The sequence below is a fragment of the Diorhabda carinulata genome, chromosome 12 (genome assembly GCF_026250575.1).
Source record: "Diorhabda carinulata isolate Delta chromosome 12, icDioCari1.1, whole genome shotgun sequence".
NCBI lineage: Eukaryota > Metazoa > Arthropoda > Insecta > Coleoptera > Chrysomelidae > Diorhabda > Diorhabda carinulata.
In genome coordinates, this window is record NC_079471.1 from 3,804,582 (window position 1) to 3,815,541 (window position 10,960).

The 10,960-nt window shown below is 33.1% G+C and overlaps 1 protein-coding gene across 1 annotated transcript in view; it reads right to left on the reverse strand.

Moving 5' to 3' along the window:
- Positions 1-10,401, reverse strand: part of LOC130900165 (junctophilin-1) — a 65,077-nt gene extending 54,676 nt beyond the window's left edge. Inside the window, exons 1-2 of the mRNA XM_057810568.1 lie at positions 10,164-10,401; positions 9,775-9,986 (exon numbers count right to left, since the gene is read on the reverse strand). The gene's annotated coding sequence lies outside the window, so the exon portion shown is untranslated. The remainder of the gene's footprint in view (positions 1-9,774; positions 9,987-10,163) is intronic.
- Between the last annotated feature and the right edge of the window lie 559 nt (positions 10,402-10,960).

The following is a 10,960-nucleotide window of genomic DNA, read 5'->3' on the forward strand; positions in this document are numbered from 1 at the left end:
GTAGTACGCTTGGTGTTGGGAAATCTACGATATACAAAGTTTCAAACAACACGCAAAGCTTTAGGAAAACCAAAATTTCAAATAGAAAAGCATTTGTAAAAAAAGCTTCGAAGGATCATGAGTCGAAGCACTATAAAAAAGTAGGTTTTCGCTGGAAAAATCATGCCAGAAATCGATATTGTAATGTGGAGAAAAAATTATCTAAGAACTATAAAAGAAATAAGAAGCCAAATAACAAATATATTATTTAGATTAAATTTTGGCAAGATAAAATTGTTACAAGCTAGAGACAGGCTTTTTTTTACAAATAATAGATCTTCCACAACTAAGTGGAAGAAGATTTACAAAATTATTCAAAAATATGAAATTGATGAAGACGTAGTAGTTGTATATATGTAGGTATATAGTGTATCATATATCATATACACTACGAACCAAAGGATTTATTGTGTCCCCCTTTCTGGGGAACAGAGTGTTCACAACTGTTCTGTTAATCCCAATCCTTTTAGAAAGTCCAGAATGTCGGATGTCTGTAGCTGCAACAGATCTTCGTCTTCTATTTCATACGCTCCCAAGAGTACTGCTCTGGAGTTCCGTTTTAGTGGTTCGTACTTAAAGAGAAAGTGGACAGAGGTAGCATCTTTAGGTGTCTATTGAAGCATCAGTGATCTAAAAGACTCCTGTTAGTATTCGTAGTTTGTTCTAACTTAGGATGATACATTCAGCAAATCTTCTCTGGTTATATTTACCCAGGAAAGTCTTTGTCAGTCTTAGCCCCTATAGGTTGTCCCGATAATAGGTTTTGCTCCTATCTACCTTCTTTTCCTTTTCTTTTTCTATTGCTTATTTCATTTCCCTCCCAATCCGGGTACATTGTAGGTAACTTTGTTTTTCTTGCCTAGTTCGTTTAACTTTTCTAGGCAATTCCAAATGATGTTATGATATTGGTGCTTGAGTTTCAAGAAAAAATCCTGAAAACTGGGAAAAAACCATAAATCATACTATTAAAAAAGAAGAGAAAATGTAGAAGCTGGACAATGTTACTGATGGAAAAATCTATCTACTGTTACCAAATATTGGTTGCGAACGTTCATCTTCTGATTCCGATTCTCATTATATTTCCAGGAAGTAGCTCTACTTATACCTACTGGTGGGTTTTTAAATTGAAATTCAGCTTTTTATAGAATATACTCGAGATATAACTTGAAAAAATATTTCAACTTCAAGGGATACGCTTATAAACTACGAATGTTTTATTATTTTAATATTCTCTTATTAATAAAAATTAACTATAGTGATGTAATCGATAAAGACAGAACCCCACGATTTGTTGCATGCCTGTTCCAACATCTCTGCTCAACTCTGGAGTATCCTAATATATCCAGATTAGGGAGAGATTTAAAACCAATCCTTCGATCAACGTTATGCATTAACGGTTATCTTAAGCTAGGTTTATGTAGCCAAAATTAAAACTAAATTAAAATTAACATCAAACTAAAAGTTTTTGGTTTATGCAGTAAATTGAGGATAATTATAAATTTTCTGTATGGATCCTTTTTGTCATACAAATGTGGAAAGCTCCTGAGACTGTCTATCAGTGTTTCATCGTCTAAAGGAAATTTCTGACTTTTAGAAATTGGATTAGGATGTTGTAGATAAAACATTACCACCAATACAGAGGGACCTGACGTATTCTGTGCTCATAACCTCACAAAATTAAGGAGTTAAACTAAAAAGAAAAAAGTTGTCGAAGTCGTTAATTTTGATTTAAATTTACTGTTAACTAAATATATGAACTACAGTAGCATTTCAGTGTCTTTCAGCTACTGATTTAATAATATTGAGAAAATAATTTAAGACCTTATTGAGTTTCAGCTTGGTAACTATGATTTGTTGTTAAGAAAACTTACAGTATACACATCTAATGACAGACAACAAAGGATTTGAGGTTATGTCTAAACTGAAAAACACGTGTTTTACATATTATTTAATTTCAGAAACTAAAACAGGGAAATGTCATTCGTTTTATTTTTTTGAAAAGCTGCTCTGTTTAGCGTAAAATGTGGTGGTTTAAAATTATATTTTACAGGTTTCTTACTGGTTAATATTATAAATGCCACAACCCACATTTAAACTACTATTCCTGTTCAATATGAATGGATTGATTTATTTGCTAGATATATTTTATAACGATTCAATTAAACAGAAACACAATAATATCAAAGTGATTTACAGGTAGTTAAAAGCAATCAAAACAAATATTGAACGTTTCCCATTTCTTTATTTAGAGAGATTATCAAAAACAAACTATCAGATTTACAACGTGCGTTACTCATCGTGATGTCGATTTTTGGATACTGAGTCATCGGTCAAATATGAGAAAGTTTTTACGTTTAGATTTTGTTTAATTTGTCTAGATGGCTGGTGCTTAATTGACGTAATTCATTCATTACTTCATACTTCAAACATGGTATTGTAGATTCAACATAACGCTCTGGTTTTAGAGGTTATGTTGTTTTAATATTTCTTACCAAAAAGTCATACTTACTCTGATTATATAATTCTGAAGCTCAATGAAAATTCTTTTTACTAATATACACGGTGGCTTTTAAGTATCGCTGTGTGCTGTAATATGATTATTGGACAACAAAATTTCGTGATGAAGTTTTCTTTAATTTCCACAAGAACAAAAACAAGAATGTTTAAAAAATATTTTCGATAGCTGAAACAATATTGTGTGTCTCGTTGAGCATCCATCTAGATTAATCCACGGATGGATGCGTAGCAGGACCCCCTGTCATTCTGACAGTTCTTCATCTTGTTTCCCCTACTAGTTTCACGCGTAGCTTCCTTCCTATCCCCCTAGTTCTACTTGTCCTCGATGTATAACTCATCGCTGAAGTATGGAGTTATCGTGTTGGAAAAGGGGTCCAATTATGAGTTGACTCGAGTTTTTTGTTTTTGTGTTTTTTACTAACCTAACTTAACCTATTGATTCAATTGTCTCTTGTGTTGCCTGTAGTCCTCTTAGGTGTACTTCGTGAGCTCCCTTAGTTCCCAGCTTTACGTTCGACTTTGCGTTGGCTAGGGCCTGAAAGTTGATGATGACGATGCGTGCAATTAAGCCAATACTTTCAAATGAAACTTTAAGGAATAAAATCATGAGGAAAATTCATAATTTAAGGTCAAGTGGTGGACAGAATTATGGTTTTACCAGTTGCAAAAGATCATCAAACTATACATATATCATTGATTGGTGTTTATATTAATCAAAAATTACAAACTAAAGATTATTATTGTCTGCAATTGTTAGCAGTGAACCAAATGCAGTTTTTATCATTTCAGGAAAAGAAAGTAACTGATAAGACGATTTCTTTGTCATGTTCAAATAATAAACATATAACATTGCATAATAAGAGAAATGTTATTGTTAATGTTTACAATGTAATTACACGAATATTATCAAAATACAAAATAAACATAAATATTATGCTACACTTATTTTATATAAAAGAATCTATTTGCTCGATCCAAACTGGGTTTTTCAGAAGCCGTTTTGTTTTAAATTGGATCGAAATTTCCAAAATACCTATGGTATTGCAGGATATCAAAACCGCTTAAATCTCGAACAATTGGCACCGCGGGCGTACTCCTTACATCAAAATTTATACCTTCAAAGCCCCAATTTAATTACCAGTATTTAGGAAAACTTCGTTATCTTTTGTGGCCACTTCTATCTTGAAGTTTCGCCGTATTCTAATTCAATCTTGGAGTTCTGAGAAACACTTCGTCCATACACGGGCTAAATCACCAAAATTATGCCAACGGGGGTAATTTTATTTAAAATAAACTACAGAGGGCGTCTGATAAGTAAATCGGTTTCCATATGTGAAAATTCCTACGCCTCAATATAAACATGTCGTAACTAATTAAAACTAGTTTCTAATTCTATGAAAAGTACAATTGTTTGATAAACTTTTCTGGAACTTAATTCAGAGGAATAAATGATAAATGTTCTGCTCTTGGAATCTTCTTCAAACTACTATAGGTAGCAGCAGTTTCCTGCGAACACGCCACATCGGCAAACTAATATTTAAGTCTTCAACCTAACCTACAAAATCTCTATATATGACAGGTACGCTTGCGTACAAGTTACCATTGATAGAGTGCTTAAAAGTTATTTCGGCTTAAGGGCTCTTTTTTTTAATCGATGGTTACTTGCTCATATTTCTCAGAAATGAAGACAAAAGATTATCGGCTTTAATGCATAACCAAATTCCTGGTGTTAACGTCTAAATACAAAAGATGCCATGACGCTTGTTGTTTTTTGTGTTTTTAAGTAAATTGTGTTTAATATACCCATAATTTCAGGTCAGAAATACCAACTATGTCGAATGCGACAATTTTCTTCTGATAGATCTATTCTTAAAGTTGTCTCTATTAAAAGTAGAAGCAAGTAAAGTATTAGGGAATTATGACGTCTTTTAAGTATAGGTGTACACTCACCAAACCTAACCTAACCTAACCACCACTCTCCCTATCTCCATTATTACCGCAATTCCCTAATATTTAATTCGGGGCATATTTTAGGATCGCCGTTTTGGTTAGTTTCATTATCTGCTTAAATTTTCACATGTGAAAGTTTTTTTCGGAACGGTTATAGCGAACGGTTTCCATGGCATGTACAACGATATAAAAATCTGTAAAAAAGAGTATCTGAGCCATGAGCCACCCCTGGACTTGAGATAGTGGAGTAGAATTATTTAGTCCATCAAACACAGTTCATGGACATAAGTAATCATCCATATATTGTACATTTACATTTTTCGGATTGTAAATAAACAAATGTCGAGGAGATCCTACTCGTAAGCATGCGACGTGCAAACCATGGTCCCCTCAAGTCCACCGATGGATTTACCAGCAGGCTGAGTAGGCTGCAGCTGTAGCTGTAGTATGGAGAAAACGAGTTTTGAAATTTCTACATAAATAGAAGCCAAGAAAAGCTAAATGCTTCCTTCATCTCTTTGTGATTTGAATATTTGTGAACTGAGGTATCGAATTTTGAAGGTCAGTAGAGGCGGCTAAAGATGATTAGCCAACAGTCAGCGGATCTGTCACTGCTTAAGTCAACTCCACAGTAGTGGAATGTTTGGCCCTGTGCTTTGTCAATAGTTAATAAAAGCTAATTTCACCGGGAACTGCGTTTAAAAGTGAAAAGCAATCCTTTTTCTCTAACAATCATTATACTGACTTCAATGACGTTATTTAGTAGCTGTTTGATGCAGTCTCGTACTAATACACAGTTTCAGCGAGTTCAGATTTCGTAATAAAATAACTGTGAACCAATTTTAAATTTAATATAGTGTAATGGCATTCCTGGAACATTTAATGAATCACAAAATAAATTAATAAAATTGACGTTTTCTAGCTCATTAGTCATTGTATCAATTGACATGTAAATTTTCTCTTCCGTTTTTTCCGTGGCTCTTATAGAAACAGATCAGAATGAAACTTTTTTTCGTGTCTATAAATCGTCTACTAATTTAACTTAATCATAAATTTTTTGTATAATTCGTTCCAAATGAATGAAAAAAATATATTGGGATTAGAAATGGCATAGAGATTTCATTTGTAGGTGGATGGTATTTATCCGTGGACAGTATTCATGCGTGAGTTAAAGCTTATTATTGTAAAATTCACGGCTGAAATTAGAGAAACGGAATATGCTTCATTCGGCTCATTTCTTTAAAAATGTCCGTGTCTCTATGGTTGAAATTAGAGTCACGGATTTTCCGTGGAGAGTGCCAATAGACACTTCGTATTAAAAAACTCTATAAGCCCCCTCTTAGACATTACTCTCCAAAGGTATAGAGACCAAATTTTTTTTTCTAAAATTTCAGTAAAGAAACTAGAAATTCTGTAATTTTCGTGCACTAACCACGAACTGTGGGTATTTTTTCAATAGTTCTGTTACATTATACTGGGGTGAAATTATCAATCCTTACTTTAGTTCATATCTTAACAAAAAGTTAAGAACAACTATCATAAAATCGTCATTATTCCGATAATTCTGTAATAGCTACGTAGTATCAATATTAATGTTGAAAACTTAACCTTGAAGCATTTAGAGGGTTGCGTGAGGGTTTATTAGCTCTTTTCACATTAAAGTATCTTTCTAACAATGAATATAAAGTGGTTTGTAAATATTTAGTTAACTATATATGGTTAACTACGTACAGATAAGCATCGTTGCCGATGAAAACGAAAGTTGAACATAAATTTATTTGTAACTGGGAAATGTCTAGATAAATAATTCAATCAGGGTAAAATATGTTACGTCAATGTAATGAAAATGTATATTTAGTCTCCAAATTTACTGTGGTTATCATTATAACTAAAATAGATTTGGAAAATAGAATTTTTTTTTAGATTCTTATTTAATAGACCTTTTTATATGTACTTGTTGCTGGATTGTAACAAGTAAAAAGTTTTTCGACGTTTCGACCTATTTCATTCTTTATCAAAATATATATTGGGTGTAAGTATGTAAATTCAAATTAAAGTTTGCGGCAAATTTATATTTATTTTATCGAAATACAAAATGGCCTGCGGTAATTCCCATTCTCGCGAATATATAATCGCAAAGTTTTCTCTTTTTCTGCAGTAGCTTTTCTTTTATCGATTTCCGCAGGTAATAATTGCAAAGTAATATAATTCGTTATTAAGTTTTGAGGAAAACAGAAAGTTTTTTTCGAAATTATCAATGTTTAAATAACTACTATATTCTCAAGAACCATGCAACATTTTCAACGCTTTTGTTATATACAATTCACTGATTTCGATGACCTAACAGTTATTTTTTTGTCTAATTTAGTACATTCGAATTTAATAAGGATAATCAGATATTTCGATCGAATTATTGCATTTAAATCGGTCTTTGACCAGAGTGCAAAGTTAAAATTAAATGTAATCGCTTAAAGTAGGGCGAAATCGAGGCCAAAAAGTCAGTTACAAACGTACAGGTGAAATAATAAAAGTATGTTGAACAAATCTTACAAAATCATTTCATCTACGAGAATGGTCCGAGAAGTACCTGGGCCACAAGGAAAACACAAAAATATATTTATTTTCCAACGTAATCCCCTTTTAGCCCAGCGATGTTCAATAATTTCGATACTACTTTTATAATAAGATCCTCAACTGCCAGCATCACCTCTTCTGGTTGGAACATCTTTGACCACCGAGCCATTTTCTCAAGTCTGGGAACAGAAAATGATCCGAGGGGGATAAATCTGGCGAATAGGGTGCATGAGGTAGCAATTTAAACTTTTATTCATTAATTTCGGCCATTGCTATAACGGATGAGTGAGCTGGTGCATTGTCTTGATTAAACAACACTCTCCTCTTAGCCAAATGCGGCCATTTTTGCTTGGTTTCTTGTCTAGAACGTTGCAATAAGCTCGCACAATACTCCCTGTTGATAGTTTTTTCTTCTTCAAGATAGTCAATAAAAATTAAAAAATGGTGCAGGCTTTATTTGTGAGAAACATTGCCAAACACTTCGCGATGCTTTTTTTGTTCCATTGCAGTACCCATTTTGCGCACAGCTTTCTCGTATCCAAATTTCCAGTTAATATGGGATTTATCCGACTTTTTGAAATGCTTACTATGTCTGCTAGCTCGCGCACTTTCAGTACCGCTTTGTGGATTTTCTTCCATATTTCTGGATTCGTCACCTCATTTGGTCGACCACTGCGATGCAGGTCTTCGCAGATCGTACGGCCTCGTTTAAACACTTCAACCTAATATTTAACTGCTGGTAACGAAGAAGCAGTCTCACACAGAGTAGAATCTAGTTCAGCTTTTATATTGGTTGGGCTACTGCCTTTCAAATAAAAGTTTTGCATAACGATGACCAATTTTTTTCATGTTCAAATTCACTGAAAACGTTTACTATCGATGGTTACCAAACAAATACTAAACAACGTGGTGTCTTCAAACTTGAAACATATGTTGTAGAGATTGAATACTTTCTAATACATACAGATACTTCTGGGACCATCCTCGTAGTGTAACCATTAATATATTCAAAACCTTTAGTACCAGTTTGATGTAACATCCAATATAAGAAAAATTTTGTCCACAATTTTATAAAGAGTGGATTGAAAATTGTACAGACATTATTTGAATACATTTTTTTCACTTTGATTGATTTGAGTATGTAACGAAGTATTCGTTGTTTGGAAATTCAAAATTATTTATTTCAATAGCATGACTCTTGACTACCAGTTTACGCAATATAATTCAAAAATACTTTTTCTTTACAATTTTTTTTAGAAATCGATCACGCAATTCCCAATATGACAGTTTTATATATTGATTTTAAACTTGGAGGAAGATCTAAAATAAATTCTTAATATTTTAGAATTCAATTAGTGAAGATTACTAATTAAATTATTAACAACGAATTCAAAAAAATGGAAAAGAAAGAACTACTAGTAGTGAATTAAGGAAAAAAACAAGCTACCTTTCATAATCTGTACATAACAGTTGGTCTAGATTGTTGAGCACACAAATTATCAAAAACCTATTCCACTTTGCACATTGTTGGTGTTTACATCATGGTTTTTATGTTGATTGCAAGTTTTATGAAGGAAAATGAACCGTTACGAAAAGAAGTATATGAAAAGTAGCATGCAAAGCCTCAATTTGTGTGGTCAAATATGTTGTTTTAAAGTTTAATAAAAATCACAACCATCTCTTGAAGTTTAAATAAAATGTAGTACGTTCTGGTCAGTCATTTGTGTCCAAGAAACATATAAAGATTAACAACACCCAATGGCGAATTTACAGATATTCTATATCTTGGTTCACAATTATTAAAATTACATTTTTTATGAAAAAAAATTCAACTTTATAATTCTAAAATTAAGGTAAACAATTTGTTGCTGCCGTACACAGATCAATACGTGCGCCATATCAATGTTTGGATAAATGTATTCTAAATTCTGTTCATGCAGAAACAAAGATAGACTGGATGCAAGATAATTCTTTCGCGTGAAAGGTAGCTTTGAAAGTATACCCATACGATATATCTATTTCTAAATCATTAGGGTACTTCTTTTACAGAAAACCAGGAAATTTTGTGAAAAATTTTTCACTAAATCCGTTATAGGCCTTTTGCCGGATATTTATGAAACGAGAAACGTGTTAAATCTGAAGTAAACGCAGCCGTTTCAATATCTTCATCAGGTGTTTGGTCAGATCTACTTTTTTTGCTTATTCCCTCTTGTACTTCTATGGAAAACTTACGGATTGATTCATGAAAATCAGCAACGTTGATAACATCTTACAAAAACATGTTTTTCTTGTAAACAAAATTTGCCGCCTCTCGAATTCTGCCGCCATAGGCTACAGCCTATTCAGCCTACTGCTAAATCCACCACTGACAGCACCTATAGTTAAAAGTGACCCTCGCGCCGAAATACCCCAACCAACACATCATAATATTAAACGAAATTATTAATAAACGAAAATTGTTATAAAAAACTAAGTCAAAGATCAAAAAAGTAAGGGTCATATTTAATGATGACAAAGAAGCAATGAAGATAATCAGGAGCTGACTAGGAATCGACAAAAAGAAAGAATAACTAAAATATCAGAAAAGAATAAAAACAGAGGAATCAGAATATATAAAATAAGTTTATGATAGCGAGACCAATGTAAACAGTTACCTTAGAATTTAGAGAAATATATTATTTTGACATAACTCACCATCATCTGCATATGTCTCAGATCCATATCCGTCTTGTAAACCATTCGCCCAAGTCCCTTCGTACTTAGCCGTCGACGTATTCGATTGTCTAACACCGTACCGCCCCTTGAAACCCTGCGTCCATTCTCCCCTATATATCCATCGTCCTCTCGTCTCAACTCCCAAACCGTGTCTTTTACCATTTTGCCATTGCCCTTCGAAACAACTCCCACTGCAACAGGACAAATAACAATTATTAACACTATACAAATTCAAATTGCAGTAACTTTATTAGTTACATCGTATAATTATACTGTTTAGAGGTGCTATCTATCAGATTATATATTTGATCATCTGGAGAAAACAACCGTTTCGTGATATTAATACTAAGTACCATCAATACACTCACAATTATACTGTTTCCCTGTGAGGTAAACAGCTTCCCTTGGATCTCCGAAGAAGACAAGAAGCGGCAGTTCCTAAAGCCATAAAACAAGACCTGATGGTTAGAGCAAACACCATAAGTTATTATTGACAATGGCAACTTATAACCATCGTATCCGTCCAGACACCAAAATCCAAACTATCTAAAGCTAATATCAAGGGTGCTCTATATCTTACATAGTAAGATGAAGGTAGAAGACAATGAGATTATGATGAATTTTAAGGTCTGTTATAAAGTATTCTTATCTTTAAATAACTAGTATAACTGCTAGCAGTATACAAACAATTTTAAAACACGATAGAGCCACGAAAGCAGACGATATAAACTTAAAGACTACAATACTCAAAGGTATGTAAGTATATATAATAATTTGAAGGCAAATGAAGCCATGAAATCATGACTAAAAGTATAAAATATATATCTCAGAAGAATAAAGGCCGTTTGACATGATGCAATTCAACGTGCAATGCAATGCAAGGCGCAATATTTCTTGATAAAAAGCATGCAAGATCTCGCACTTGCAACATCATCGGTTAGAGGCCATTTTTATTGCGTGCATGCTTCAATTCTATGGAGAAATCTAGATACTTTTGGCTAAACCTATCCATCAGACTCCAAAACCAAGGCAGCAGTAGATATAATTATTGACAGCGATTCACCGACCACTTATTCACTTCGTGTTTCCCTGAAATAAATTGTATATAAGGAACTTTACACAGTATCAACTAAGATCTATGGTCTTTCATAACTCTTACATAGCT